Source organism: Sprattus sprattus (assembly GCF_963457725.1).
Source record: "Sprattus sprattus genome assembly, chromosome: 4".
NCBI classification, from domain to species: Eukaryota; Metazoa; Chordata; class Actinopteri; order Clupeiformes; family Clupeidae; genus Sprattus; species Sprattus sprattus.
The window spans coordinates 25,753,797-25,768,023 of NC_137923.1; positions in this window are offsets into that span (position 1 = coordinate 25,753,797).

The window sequence follows — 14,227 nt, forward strand, 5'->3', positions numbered from 1 at the left end:
AAAAGTGTATGAATGTGGCTTCAGGCTGTGTTAGTGTCATGGAGCTTTTAACGGCTGGTACGGGTGGCAGTTAAGAGGAGGAGTACGGTGAGGAAGAAAAGCGTGCTTTGTAGCGGCAAACACTCATGTAAAGGATACGGCTGTTTTCAGGGACCACAGCCATGTAGGAAATGAGCCAATGTTGTTTCCGCTGCTCATACTCTTTTTCCCATAAAGGCTTCCAGGTTTTTCAGGATGCCCAGAACATTAAGAGAGCAAGGGAAAAAGAGAGAGGCAATCGGAGGGAGAGAGAGAAAGAGAGAGAGAGAGAGGGGGAGGGAGAGAGAGGCAGGGGAAGAGCAAGAGAGAGGGGGATAGAGAGAGGAGGGGATAGATGCTATGAAAAGTGCTCTTAAGTGTACCTTTTTAAAGATGTTCTACTGGGTATGATTGTTGAATAAGTCAATATTGCAATCTTGTCTCCTAGGACCCATCGACTAAGACAAATGTTACTTTTGGTTCCTAATGGCCTATTTGGATGAAACCCATCAATGAGCCTTATATCCTGTAGGCTTATCTTTTTGCCCTATGATGCGGCTTCATGTTTGTCAACTTTGTGCCCGCTAAGGATTTAATTAAGCAACCACAGCATGAAACCTAGTCTCAGCCTACAGCCAAGAGGAGCACTTAATTGCCAAAATGCTTGATGTGCTGTGACATATTAAGTGTTTTCCAGCGCTGGTCTATAATTACATATATCATCAGGAAGTTTCCAGTGGTTCCAAGTTAACTCAGTTTGAGAAACACATGCCATTCAAGGCTCTTATCATGATTGTTGCCGTGTTTGTGGTTGTGTCACTAGCAAAATCACTAAACTGTTTTTTCAATTACAATGCTGTTTGTGTTACACACTGAGGTATGTATGCTGTAAGAACAATATGACAGCACAAGCATAGTGTCAACCAAACCAAAACAATCATACTGTTGATTTTTCCCCAATCTTACCTTTTGGTATTATAAGCATGTGACTGTTCCAGTAGGGGTTTAAAGAGACCTAAGGGAACAGTAGAATTTGATTTAAGATAAACAAACACGCAAGTGTTTTACAATTTCCAAGCTACCAAGGCCTGACGGAGTAGCAATACATTTGGCAATTGGCATAGTTGTAATGCTTTAAATGTGTAGGTTTAAAGTGATATGAAGGTCTAACAGGTCTTTGAAGTAATCAAATGTCTTTAAATGTCTTTTAATAATCAGAAATCATGGATACCACATATTGGAATAAGACTGGGAAACCCTCTGATCCGAGCAGTCATTTTACATCCATGACCAGGGTCCAGACTGAGATTTGAACTGGTTATGCAAGCATATTGCCAAGGTTCTGCAGTGGCTTTGTAAGCGCTGATGCGGTCTGGACAGACCAGTTTGGGCAGAGGAGTCCCTGCCCTGCCCACGAGCCTCATTAGACGTGCGAGTGGAGTGGCCCGGAGTTGATCTCTCTTACTGGTGTCAGTGCACAGACATTCTTTCACCCGCAGATCTAATCAGCCGGGGAAGTGGCACCTCCAGGTCTCCAGGGTCAGATAGCAACCTTTCCCCCCGGGGCCACCTCTGTCTGTGACCGTCACAGGGCCCTTATCCCACCATTCAACAGGGCTTTTCTTCTCTCTCTCTCTCTCTATCTTTCTCTATCTCTCTCTCTCGATCTTTCTTTCTGTCCCTCTCTCTTCCTCTCTCTTTCTGTCTCTCTCTTTCTCTCTCTCTCTCTCTCTATCTCTCTCTGTCTCTCTCTTTATGCTCTCTTTATGTTTTCTTGCTACTGCCTGCTTACGTTTTTCTTTTTTCTCTCTTTCTTTTTCAGACCTTTTGTGCACCCTGTTGATGAATTTCTTCTATTTCTCTCTATGTTAATTTAATAGATTTTTTTTTTTTAAATGTATTTAATCTTAGTAGTTTGAAGTTACAATCTGTCCACTTCTCCTGTCTTACAGTAACAAATGTGCTTCTCTTTGGCATACCCTTGACTGTCATGTGTCTCTGGTGGCACCCTCTAGCCTTGCCAGATATATATTGGATGTTACTGTAAATGTTTAACCAACTCATCTGCAGAATCCAGGTATTGATTTCTCAAAGCACATACATTTGATTTTACTGTATTAGACATAGAGCAAAAGAGAGATAGGGAGGGAGATCTAAAATCACCATCTCAAATCATCCAAATTATCATCTCAGTGGTCAGTGAGATGGTGGGTTGAGAGAGGGAGGGGCAGATAGAGGATAGAGAGAGAGAGGGAAATCCACCTCTGTAGCCTGGTCATTGATTTTGGACCAGAGCTGAATTGTTGTTTGTCTGTCTGGAGCTCTGGAGCCACCCTTCTGATTCAATAATCAGGCAGCTGCCCTCTCCTTCAAAGCCGCTAGCGCAGCTCAGTGTGGTCAAGGCTCTCAGATGATTACCTCCCAACACCCAACATCACCCCTCCTCTCAGCTGAGCTATCTGTCAAGCACACATTTAGCCAATCACCTGCTTTATTTGTGCACCTGTGTGGGAGCGAACACATTTTGTAAGGCAAACTGGTTTGTGCCTTTGCGACAGTATGACACAGTGTTGGGACTCAGATTGTGAGGAGGCCCAGTAGAGGGCGCTCTCCTCAGCAGTGAGGTATGGAGAGAAGTATAGCATCTCAGCCCACACTGCAGCCTTCATTTTCTGGACTTTTTTATCTGATCATTTGTGAAGCACTTTGAATTACCAATGTGTATGAATTGTGCTATATAAATAAACTTACCTTACCTTGCCTTCATAGGCTATGGGATAAGCTACAGACCTGCAGCTAGCTTGTTATCGTTTGTAATCACAAGTGCTATATTAGCTATAGCATCAAGCATACAGAGGCTGCTACTGTTCTAAAATAGTGCAGTTATTCGGGAATAAAGCGATATAGAATCCATAGATATAAGTGTGAAATACACACAGTTTTTTTAGTGGTTTTTGTGAAGCTGATCTCTCTACTAAGAAATTGAAAATGGCAAAGTGAGTGCCAGTAGACAGAGCTATAAACAGACCTTTTTTGCCTGGATTAGCAGAACATCAAAAATATTGATGTATTTGTGCAGGCCTCGTAAATTGGACAGAAGACATAAACATCGCTGTGGTAATTAATCCACAAAGAACCAGGGCTGGAGAGAGGTAAATAAATCAACACAAGATGTGTTTGTGTTGGGTTGGAAACAAATTGAAGGAATCCCGATGGAATGTGTGTCAAAAGGAGCCAACCAACTGACTGGCTCTCAATGGAAAAAATAGATGAAAAGGTCACTACAATGACCTTTGAATGGACACCGTCCTTGATCAGTTTTTGCTAATGATAAAAAGACTAAATAAATGTTGCTTGCATGTGTTTGTTTGTGTATGTCTGTATATGTGTGTGTGTGTGTGTGTGTGTGTGTGTGTGTGTGTGTGTGTGTGTGTGTGTATGTGTGTCTGTGGAGGTGTGTGCGTGTGCGTGTGTGTGTGTGCGTGTGTGTGTGTGCGTGTGTGTATGTGTCTGCCTGTTGTTGTCCCTATTCAATTCAGCATATAACCACATCTGACATGCATGACAGTAAGTGCTTGCTAATTACAGCTCAAATGTTGCAGGACAAGGTTCTGTGTCACCAGCTTCCCGGAACAATCCAGTGATTGTTGTGTGAGTTGATTAAGCAGACAGGGCAGGGCCGTTTCCCTCCAATTATCCCCATTTGCTGGAGCATTTTCATGCCTCCATGCCCATGACAGAAAGAGTGTGTGGGGGGAGGGGAGGGGGTGCAGAGGGACGAGGAGAGAAAAGGAAAAACCAAGAGGGAATTTTAAAGAACTCACTTGATGGACACTGTGTTTCGAGGACACATTTTGGCTCCTTGTTTCATCTTTGGTACGTTTGGCCTTGGAGTATGGTTCAGCTTTTCTGCTTTGTCAGCTGTGAACAGACAGTCATCTGTTTGTAGTCTGCTGCCAATGTTGAAATCACACAGGCTTATTGGAATTAGGGCTGGTTGACAGTTAGTTGATATTTACTTGATAACTGATAGAAAGTTGAGTTAGGTGAAAAGCATTTGATAGTTTGAAAGTTTTTATATTTATTAAAAACCCACTGATTGTAATTTTACTTAAAGCAACAGAGCTAAATAATCTTTCTAATTCAGTTACAATCTCTTACAAGACGCTGAAGACATTTTGTGACAAAGATGTTTTCTTCCATGATAAGCAATCATCTGATTCTCCACACAGAAACTATTGCATTCAGCCCCATAATCAGTTTGACCCCACTCTGAAAGGCTGGCCTTTTAGCTCCTGTTCGTTTGGTTTGACTCAGCCTAACGCCACAGACACTCGTCCCCTACCCCCACCAGGCCCTGCCTCTCTCTCTCCCTCCCTCTATTTGTCCTCTTGCTTAGACTGTCTCCCTCTTCATCTGTGTCTCTCTGTCCCTTCTGTTCTTCTTTCTCTGTCTCTCTTTCTCTGTCTTACTCTGTTCCCCCCTCCTCTCTCCGTGCTAGAGCTTGCCCTACCTACCACATCCACCATAGGTGTCCATTTCAGAATTTTCCTGCCTGTCTGGGTTGTGTGGTTGCCTTTTTTTAGGCGAGTGTGCCCTGTCCTCTTCTCCTCTCCTCGTCTGTTTGTTTTGCTGTGTTGTCAGATCTTTTTTGGACGATGTGCATAATTGGCACGGACAGCTATTTGGCCCGCTGAAGCAAAGGGCCAGGGCACTCTGTGTTCTGGTGCCTGCTTGCCCTAGGGCCTCCTGAGTGAGGGGTTATTGAAGTGGAAGTCCTGGTGGGAAGCAGGTTTAATTTAAAAAGCCTGTGTTCCTCTTGCGGGGCCTGTAATTATGTGATTTACAGCCAAAGGGGCTTTTTATCCCCCCCCCCCCCCCCCTTTTTCCCGCTCCAGTTTACCCACCTCAATTTTTGCAGTGACATCCTTAAATCTGCTGCTGGCCCAAATGAAAGAGAATCAAATGAGGAGACTGGAATGACAAAGGGGTGGGGTTGGGGGGGTGGTCAAAGGCGGTAGGTAGGTGGGTGGGTGTGGAGGTGGGGGGGTTAAAAAACATCACAGCTACTACCACTTAAGGGCTAAATATTTCCATCTGTTTCTTCTAATTTGTTATTTTTTCCTTCTTTCCTCTTCTTCCTATTCCTCATCCTCCTCTTCCTTGCTCCGTCCTTCCATGCTTACATTCGCCCGTTTTTTTACTGTTGTTGAGTTTGCGCACATGGAGGGGGTTGGGCTTCGCACGGCACCTCATGGAATTCAGCCAATCAGAGTATGCTTGTCTAGGTTTGCCTCTGGCCTGTGGCTCTTTGAGCTAACCGCTCCCGGTCCACAGATGGTCCCACCGTAATGATTTTTTCTTTACCCATTAGCTTTAATAGTTGTTTATGGCAGTGAAATACAGGAATGTGGCCCACTTAAGGCAGGCTGGGGATGGGACGGGGAGAGAGGGGTAGCAGGCAATAGCCCTGCTGCATTAGCTCCTCCGGCTGCTACTGGCCACATCAATATTGAGAGGTCTCATATTAGTCAGGTTAGGACTGACCAACAGCATGTACCACAGAAATGCATTAATGGCCTCCCTGCTCGTGTTTTACTCAGACACACTGTTGGTGGATGTGTCCACACACATCAAGAGGTGCAGGTCATTCTTCAAATGTGTACATTTCAGACAATGATACCTTACATCTGGTGGAATCCAAGCGACATGGAATTCCTTTGGACAGGTTGAGCAATGCACAAAATCCAACTCAGTCTTGCTGTCTCAGTTCACCACACTGAAAGTGAATTTAGTTAATTTAGCTTTAATTAGGTCTATAACTGCATGAATATGGATACTATGTTTCATGTTTAACCTGGACAGAGCACCAGAAAAACAAACCGACATTGAGGACCACATCCAGACGTGTTGTGAAAACTTATCCTTCCTGTATACAGCATCTACAGGCACTATTGGTAATACCTTGGCATGTCTCTAGGTCAGAGTAAACCCCCAGCAGAAGACTCTTTCAGCCCTCAATACTTTGTGAATATGGTGGTCTTCTCAGGCAGCCTTTTACTTCAGGTAACCCTTGAATATGGTGCTCTACTCAGGCAGCCTATTACTTCAGGTAACCTGTGGATATAGTGCTCTACTATTACTACCTATTTGTCATGTTTTGTAGTTTGGAAGGACATAAGTAGCACAAAAGGTTTGAAATGTATGATGCACTGGACTAACATGAAATGTATTAACTTTATTTATACATAACTTAACTTGTGCAAAACAACTAACAAGTTCCAGTGCAGCAGTTGAACAGGTGCCATCTAACGCCATTTGTACCCGAGGATGTGCCCGGCCCTGTGCCCTCGAGAGCAGGGACCTGCTGGAGGAGTCTCCGCCCGCCAAAGGCCCTAATGAACTCCAGGCGCACCGTAAAAGGACCGGGGGACTCTCTTGTGTACAGTTGGCGATGGCGTTAACACAAACCTCCTGTTCGAACCAAATAAAAAGGGGCCCATCTCAGAGACGCTTTATGGAGAATGCGGCAGGAACAGTCTCTGATTCATTCATCGAGAGAGCACGAGGAATGCTCTCGACTCATCCACTTCTGTCCTTTTGCCTGAGGGCTGCAGATGTTCTTGTTTGCCATTTCAAGTACATGCCAAAAAAATAAATAAATAAAACAGCACAATGACTAACTACAGCAAGAATGAGACAAAACAATCAAAAAGATACACATTTCACTGTGTTGAGAAAGACACGTTAACGTGAATACATCCCGTCTTTGTTGAATGACTAAGATCCCTGCTGAGAGGGCAGTCTGATAACTCAACACAACAGCCTCGAGTGTTTGAGTCGCGCTCAGGAAAGCAGACAAAACTGCAAACAGATGTCAGCTAACTGCGATGGACCTGTTTGTTTTTACATCGCAGCCCTTTGGCACACTGGTAACAAATGGAAAGCTGTATTCGTTTGCGGGGTAACCACAGTCATCCACCGACTGGGATGCCATGTTTGAAGATACACAGTAAAGCAGTGGCTGGCAGAGGTAATTGAATGTAATCTTATTAAATGACTTAACATACCTATGGGGAGAGTAGACTTTGTTCACATACATGCAATCTGATATTTGCCTATTTGAGAAATTGCCATCATTATATATGACAGTGAGTGAGTTTGTCAGCATCTTGCCAGTTTGTCAAAGTTTGTGAAATATGGTCAGACATTGTGTATTTATGTACACAAGGCTGGAGTGTAAATTCACCACGTCACACGTCTGCCTTCCCTCGCCTACCCTACCTTGAACAGCAGGCTCTGTTCAGGTGACGCACGCTTCCTGCTGTGGCTTTGAACTCTCAACTGTCACAGGAGCCTCGCTGCAGACAAATAACAGGGGCGAGGGCTCAGGGCCGACTCCTCCCTCCCAACCCCTGCCTCGGGCGCAGCCTAAGCCGGCCCTTTTTCTCTCCAGACAGCCTGGCACATATTTAATTATAGGCCTGGGCCCGTGCTTCACATTTAAATGGAGGGAAGAACTCAGTAAATGCAGCACAGAACAGGAGCCTCCAAATGGCAACTCCCACGCAGAGATACATCACCCTGACACACAACACGCCAAAAGCAGTCTACATGAAACGCTCCAGTACAAAACCTGACTTAATGCGGAGGAATAATCGAACTATATATTGTGTTTTTTTTATTAGATTTATCGCTTATGTACGACTATTGCTTCTGTACATGCTATTGATTTACTTACAAAATCACCTGGACAATTGCGCAAACACACTCTCTTATTCACATACACACACACACACACACACACACACACACACACACACACACACACACTCACACAAACACACACACTCACACACACACACAAATACAAATGCAAACACACAAACAAACACACACATACACACCCACCTGATGAAACACATTTTCTTTTTAAATGCAAGTCTATGCAATACATCTGCTAAACAATCCCATTGTCTCAGTTTATAAGGAGCAAGTTTTCGGAGTGTGAATGACAAGAAAAATCAGGAAGCAGAGGGTGTCAGCAGGAGCCAGGCTGTACCAAAGCAGACATGATCCTGTCACTGGGTTATTTGGGAAATGTGCTCACGATGCGTCGTGGAGACGCGTTTGTTACAACAAGCTGTCAGAGGAGAGGAGATGGATGGCCTTTTTAAGCATCCAGACAGAGACACTTGACTGAGAGGCTGTCACAGTTTCACCGAAACCTGCTTTTCTCTGAGAGGCCTGAGTGCTTCACTCGCATCCATCTCTTTCTCTTTCCCCAGCTGTCAAAATGCAGAAAGATGCCATGGAGACAACTTTTGTCCTCCTCAGACTTGGCGATTCATTTTTTAACTGTTGTCCACTGTCTGAAACAACATTGTTGACTTCCAGACAGAGAACAATGAAGGATTGAGTCAAAATACAATAAATCATGAATATTTAGGCCCAATGTCACATTTAAAGCCAAAAAAGGGGCACAAAATTACTATCCAAAAATACAGCATGCAGAATAGTTTTCCCTTTGTCCTGTCTAGAGTCTGTAACTTGCCTCTGAGATGAAGCACTGTAATCTTGGCCAGGCTTTGGAGATGACTTCAAACCTTGCAATCGGCCAACTCCATAATTAGACCCACAGAGCAGCCTGTTGTGAGGCTCTGTTGTGAAGTACAGAAGACTGGTCAGAAGCCCTATTTTGAAGGCTAAATTATACCTCCGCACTCAGGTAAATTTTCCTTCTTTTTTGCTTATCTTTGCAGAATCATTCATTTATATCTATCCAGCATTTTGTTTCAAACTTAGATTTGTTCAAAGGACATTGTGTAAAGGAAGTTGTGTAAAAACAATTGCTTCTTATAACTTAAATCCTTTTGTACACAGGTTTCTTTTATTTGAAGATTCACGGTATGCAGTATGCTTTTTTGTATGCGTTTGGTTCCAGGCAGCAAAAGTTTTGGTGATTTGAATGGTACGGCATACCACCAATATTTTCATTTTACTGTGGAATTATGACAATCTCTTCAAAAACACGAAAGAGGGAATAGCCTGGCGATAAATAAGAGCTTGGCGAATGCCCCAACCCCATACACGCTGAGATGTATATATGCAGACATTTTTTCTTGAGAGAAAAAAAATCCACCTTTAGACCGGGCTAATCCCATTAGTGTGCTGATAGAATCTTTTTCCTGTTTCACATGCCCAGTGACATTAAAACCAGCTGAATTCTTCGTGACCACAGGGCCCTGCTCTACAGGGTGACTGTGATTACCTACATCATCAGGACCAATTTCAACCTATGGTTAATGCACTTAATAAAGCACTCAAACACGAAGGGGGAAAAATAATGGATGACATTACGATAACAAAAAAGTCTCTTTCCTGGTCCAGGCAGAAAGATGGCTCTCCCTTAGCCCATACTTAGTGACTTCAAATCCACTTGGTGATATTGCTGCTTTTTCTTTAAAGCCACTTTGCTCGGAAAAAGGAATCATGTTTAATCTTCCCTGACCTCCTTTTGATCAAATGACTCCCTAAACAAATAAAGCAACAAGAAAGCCAAACACATCACGCCGGCTTACATACTTTGCCTTGGATCTGGGAGGCATTCCCCCTAACTCAAACCAAATGTGAAGAAATGAATGGGAATGTTTCAGTAAGGGATGTCCGACATCCGATAGCCCCTCTCGCAGAGTACATTCAATCGCCCATATCTGTGTGCACTTAGCATATCATTCGTACCCGTCATGAATTTTGCACAATGTTCTGTACTGTGTGTGTCACTTCTCCACGGCCCTTCTGATGCACAAACAGACTCCGGGGCTGTGAAGGAGAGGCTGAGGCCATCTGCTATGAGCTCTTGGCTGGCCGATCATACCAAAGCATTAACCCATTCCCCCATTCCCCCATTCCCCCATTCCCCAGTCCAACTGAGAACAGAGCGGAGCACTCTGCACAGAGGCACACACTCTACCCTGTCATTAAGTCCTCCACCACTGGAATCCACTTCAGCTCATGTGACTGGGAACTGCAATTTTATGTCCAGGGTGCATTTGTGTATGTATGTATGTATGTATGTATGTACGTATGTACGTATGTATTTATGTATGTATGTATGTATGTATGTATGTATGTATGTATGTATGTATGTATGTATGTATGTATGTATGTATGTATGTATGTCTGTATGTTTTATGCACATATTTACATGTACTGCTGAGCAGATGTGCTTGTGGTCATGGTATTGATATATATGTTTAAATCTATCTGAGTGTACAAACACTTTGTGCTCACATGCAAGCTCACGTGTGTGTTTGTGTGTGTGTGTGTGTGTGTGTGTGTGTGTGTGTGTGTGTGTGTGTGTGTGTGTGTGTGTGTGTGTGTGTGTGTGTGTGTGTGTGAGGCTGATTTTAAGCCGTAGGTAGAGGGCTTTATGTACAGTAATTATTGTGAGCATGACAGAACATGATAGGAGAGCATGTCATGTCATCTTCAGCTGGCCTCTGTGAAGGAGGAGTCTGCTTTGATCTTTCGCTGCACTTCTCCACCCCGCGCCTCAACACCCCCCGCTCCTAGAGATCACTAGAGCTGCCTGAAAACTGAGTTTTTAAGGGCCAAACTAACAGGCTTCCATAGTGAAAAAAAACATCCCTCCAAAACTATTCAGGCATCGCAGCTCTGCATTGTTGCTCTATAACTGGTTGTTTATGGAAAATGGAACATGGTTCAGCAACCCAAAATCTCACCAAAAATCAACATAACTGTGTCTTTTGAACCAACTTGTTTGTCAGTGATCGACTAATCATCTAATTGTTTGTCAGAAAATGGTTAAGTACCTTTTAACCCAGAGGGAGCTTGATGTGAGCTCACTGAGACGCTGAGACGTGTAGCGGCGTGGCGGATAACACAGGGGACTGTGCAGCTGCTGTCTGTGCTTCCTTAGGCGAGCCAGCCGACTCCGACACCAGCCGGTCTGAAAGAAAAGCCACAAAAGCATGGTGGAGTCCCAGCCTTAGCCGTGCGTGGTGAAGGAGGGGGAGTGGCGGGGGAAGGAAGGGAAGCGGGGGGGGGGGGGGGGGTCAGGCAGCTCTCTGCGCTGTTTTTACAGACACAGCTCCCAAAATGAGAGGGTTTTCTGACAGGCAGGGCCGGACAGGATGCCTTTACGAGTCGGAGCGTGGAGTTGTGGCCTGCTGGAGAGCTGTGGCTGGGCTGGGGGAGGCCCCTTTTGTAAACTGCGACATTGTTGCTCTTCTGCCGTGGTGAAGGCATCTGTTAAAGGACTGGAACGTGGTGCTTTGCCGTGGGGGCAGAGAGATGTGGCGCGGTGGCCATCTCTGTCATTTTCGTTCTTGCATTCAAGACTTTAATCTTCATCCCTTGAAAATTACAGCTGTGAAAATCACTCCCTTGCCGAACGCACAGGAAAGAAAATGAGTGGCCTCGCTAGAAGAGGGGACGAGCTCCTCTTCCCTGCCTGTCATTGTCCAGCCAGTTCGGCAAACATATAATTACAGCAGACATGTGATCATGGTACTATTTTTTTTTTTTTTAATTCCCATCTGTTGACAAGTTGTACAGTGAGGGAAATATAAAGTAAGTGTATACAGGACATGTAAATGTAAAATGACGATTGTCTCCATTTCTAACTACCACCACTCTGTTGCTCTGACTCAATGTACCAGCATGCCTTACATACATCATATAATTGTATAGTTACTTATTCAGTAATGTGTTTACTGTCTAACTCCCACAATTGTTTTAGCCTCTGTAACATCACTGTAATTACCATTAACTACATCCTTGAAATCGTGTCAAATCATCAAAGAATGATGCTGAAAGACAAGTCTCTGCTGGTCTCCCCATGTTTACCCTGTACACTTCCTCTCTTGTAATTCACTCTTGTAAATCTCTTGTAAGGCTCACATGGCTGACTGGAGCCAGATTATCTGTCTTTCTTTCTTTTTTTTTTAAAGATATTTTTCTCTTTATGGGCATCTTTCCCTCACTAACATCAGACTGACCATATCTCACCCAGATATAATCTGTTCTGATGTGAGGCTGTGCTCCGTGTCGCAGTAGCGCCATGGTCCACTCATACTCACACACCTCTGATCACCACACAGCTGAGTAGCTTCCAGGCCACACTGTTGCCACGGCCTGGACAGGTCAAACACAGACACACAAGCAAACACACACACACACACTGCCCCCAGTACCCTCACACAGGCAGACACCTTGGTTACCTCAGTTATGCCTTATGTTTGTTACTCAGCTTCACAGAGAACACACGTTGGACGCCATTACGGCTCTCTTGACCATGTTTGCTCTGTTTATACATTTGAGGCGTGAAAGTGACTGCTGAAGCCAGTGCAAGCACACGACATGGGCAGCGCAACATTGGCAACCAAATAATCGCTCTGATGACATTTGTGTCTTTCTGACAATTCAATCAGGAGCAGAGGGCAAGCCATATTCTTTCTGAAAGTAGCCTTTGTTTCTGAGGACACGACGATGCCAATCACGACCATGTTCCCTATTATCTCTGGCTGCCAAACACTGCTGTTATCTGTGCCCAGTGTTGTGTTTTGTTGTGCTGGTTCCCCCGGAGCGGCGCATCTGTCTGGCCCCGTGCAGCGCAGTGCAGCGGCTGTGGGTGAGAGAATGCTCCCTTTGCCCTTGAAGAGTGGAGTCGGCGTGTACTCATACAGTAATCCACATTCCTCACACTTCAAGTTCAAAGTGCACGCTCGCTCGGCTGATCAAGATTCGCCAGAGCCCAGGATTTTCAGGGAGTTCAGAGGCAGAGGCAGGGGGGCATAACGGCTTTACAGAGAGGGAGAGTGTGTCCCCCCCCTCCCCCCAAGAAAACGAGCTAATACCCCATACCCTACAGGCTCTTTCCCTCCATAGATCTCTCATGTGATCTGAGGACATAAGTGTGATAAGAACGAACATGTGTTTTGAGAACATGTCAGTGGGAGCACTGACAAGCCCCTTACTGTTCCAGTGCTGCATGGAAAAAACAAAAGTTGGTTTTGTCTCGTAGTTTCTTTAATACATCCTCTTTTTTTTGTCTTTGGTGGTTTTGGAATAAGCCCCAAGAAAGTTTTTTTTTCATTCCATTTAAAACTCTTTGAAATAAGTCAGCAAGTCAGGGCAGGCTTATATTCCATATGCTGCCGTATAGGCTAGAGAGGTTACTAAAGAGGAGAATGGCTCAAAGATGCTTTTACAATTACTTCTTAGTAGGGGCATGTTCCTCTGATGTATCCAAAAGCGTTAATACATCCGATAGCAAAAATCATATTAGGATGTACACTAATCTCAAAACTGGCAAATTACTCATCTACAAGTGCCAACAAGCCATGTATGAACCAAAGTGGAGTTGAGACCATGCTGAATGTACCTTTCTATTCAGCGAGTTGAAATGTGCAGACATAATCGTTAAATTACCAGAAAACCTTTCAGGCTTTTTTTTCTGTGTAAATTGCCTCCTATGCTGTCAGAACAGATTGTGAAACCACCATTTTCTACACTTAATTGTATCTTTCATCAGATGGGTCAAAAACAGCCTTGCTACACCGCCTCTTCACATGATGTTTATGCAAGCTGAAGCTCTATAGCTATATATATAAAGTTGCAATAAAATCAGGTTTTCTATCTTGGTTACACGTGGAAATGCAATTAATTTAGCTGTAATCGAGAGGGTCAGGCACAACATCAGTTTGTCAAGCTTTGATGTGAACCAGAGACCAATTCAATCTGTCCTTTTACTAGAGGGCAAATCCCATTGAAGCACTTAATGTGTATAACTGACAGAGAAAAGGAGAGAGCGAGCAAGAGAGAGAGGAAGAGAGAGAGAGAGATGGACAGACAAAACGCGCAAAGGAAAAAGTGAGCAAACAAGTTTAAAAAACACTCCTTGTGAAGCCGAGCTCCTGTGGCCTGGGGGAGGCTCTCTCCACTGTGAGTCAGAAGACGTGTAGTGCTACTGTAAAACAAGACATCAGTGTAATAGCTTCCACACTACTCCAGCATGCCCCACAGGGCCTCTAATGATTTCAAGGCTCCAGCAGGAGTGCATAGAGACAGTGTGTATGTAAATGAGAGCGTTTCTATCTGACGTGTGTGTGTGTGTGTGTGTGTGTGTGTATGAGAGAGAGAGAGAGAATGTCAGACTGCGAATAAGCAGATGCAGTTGGCAGAG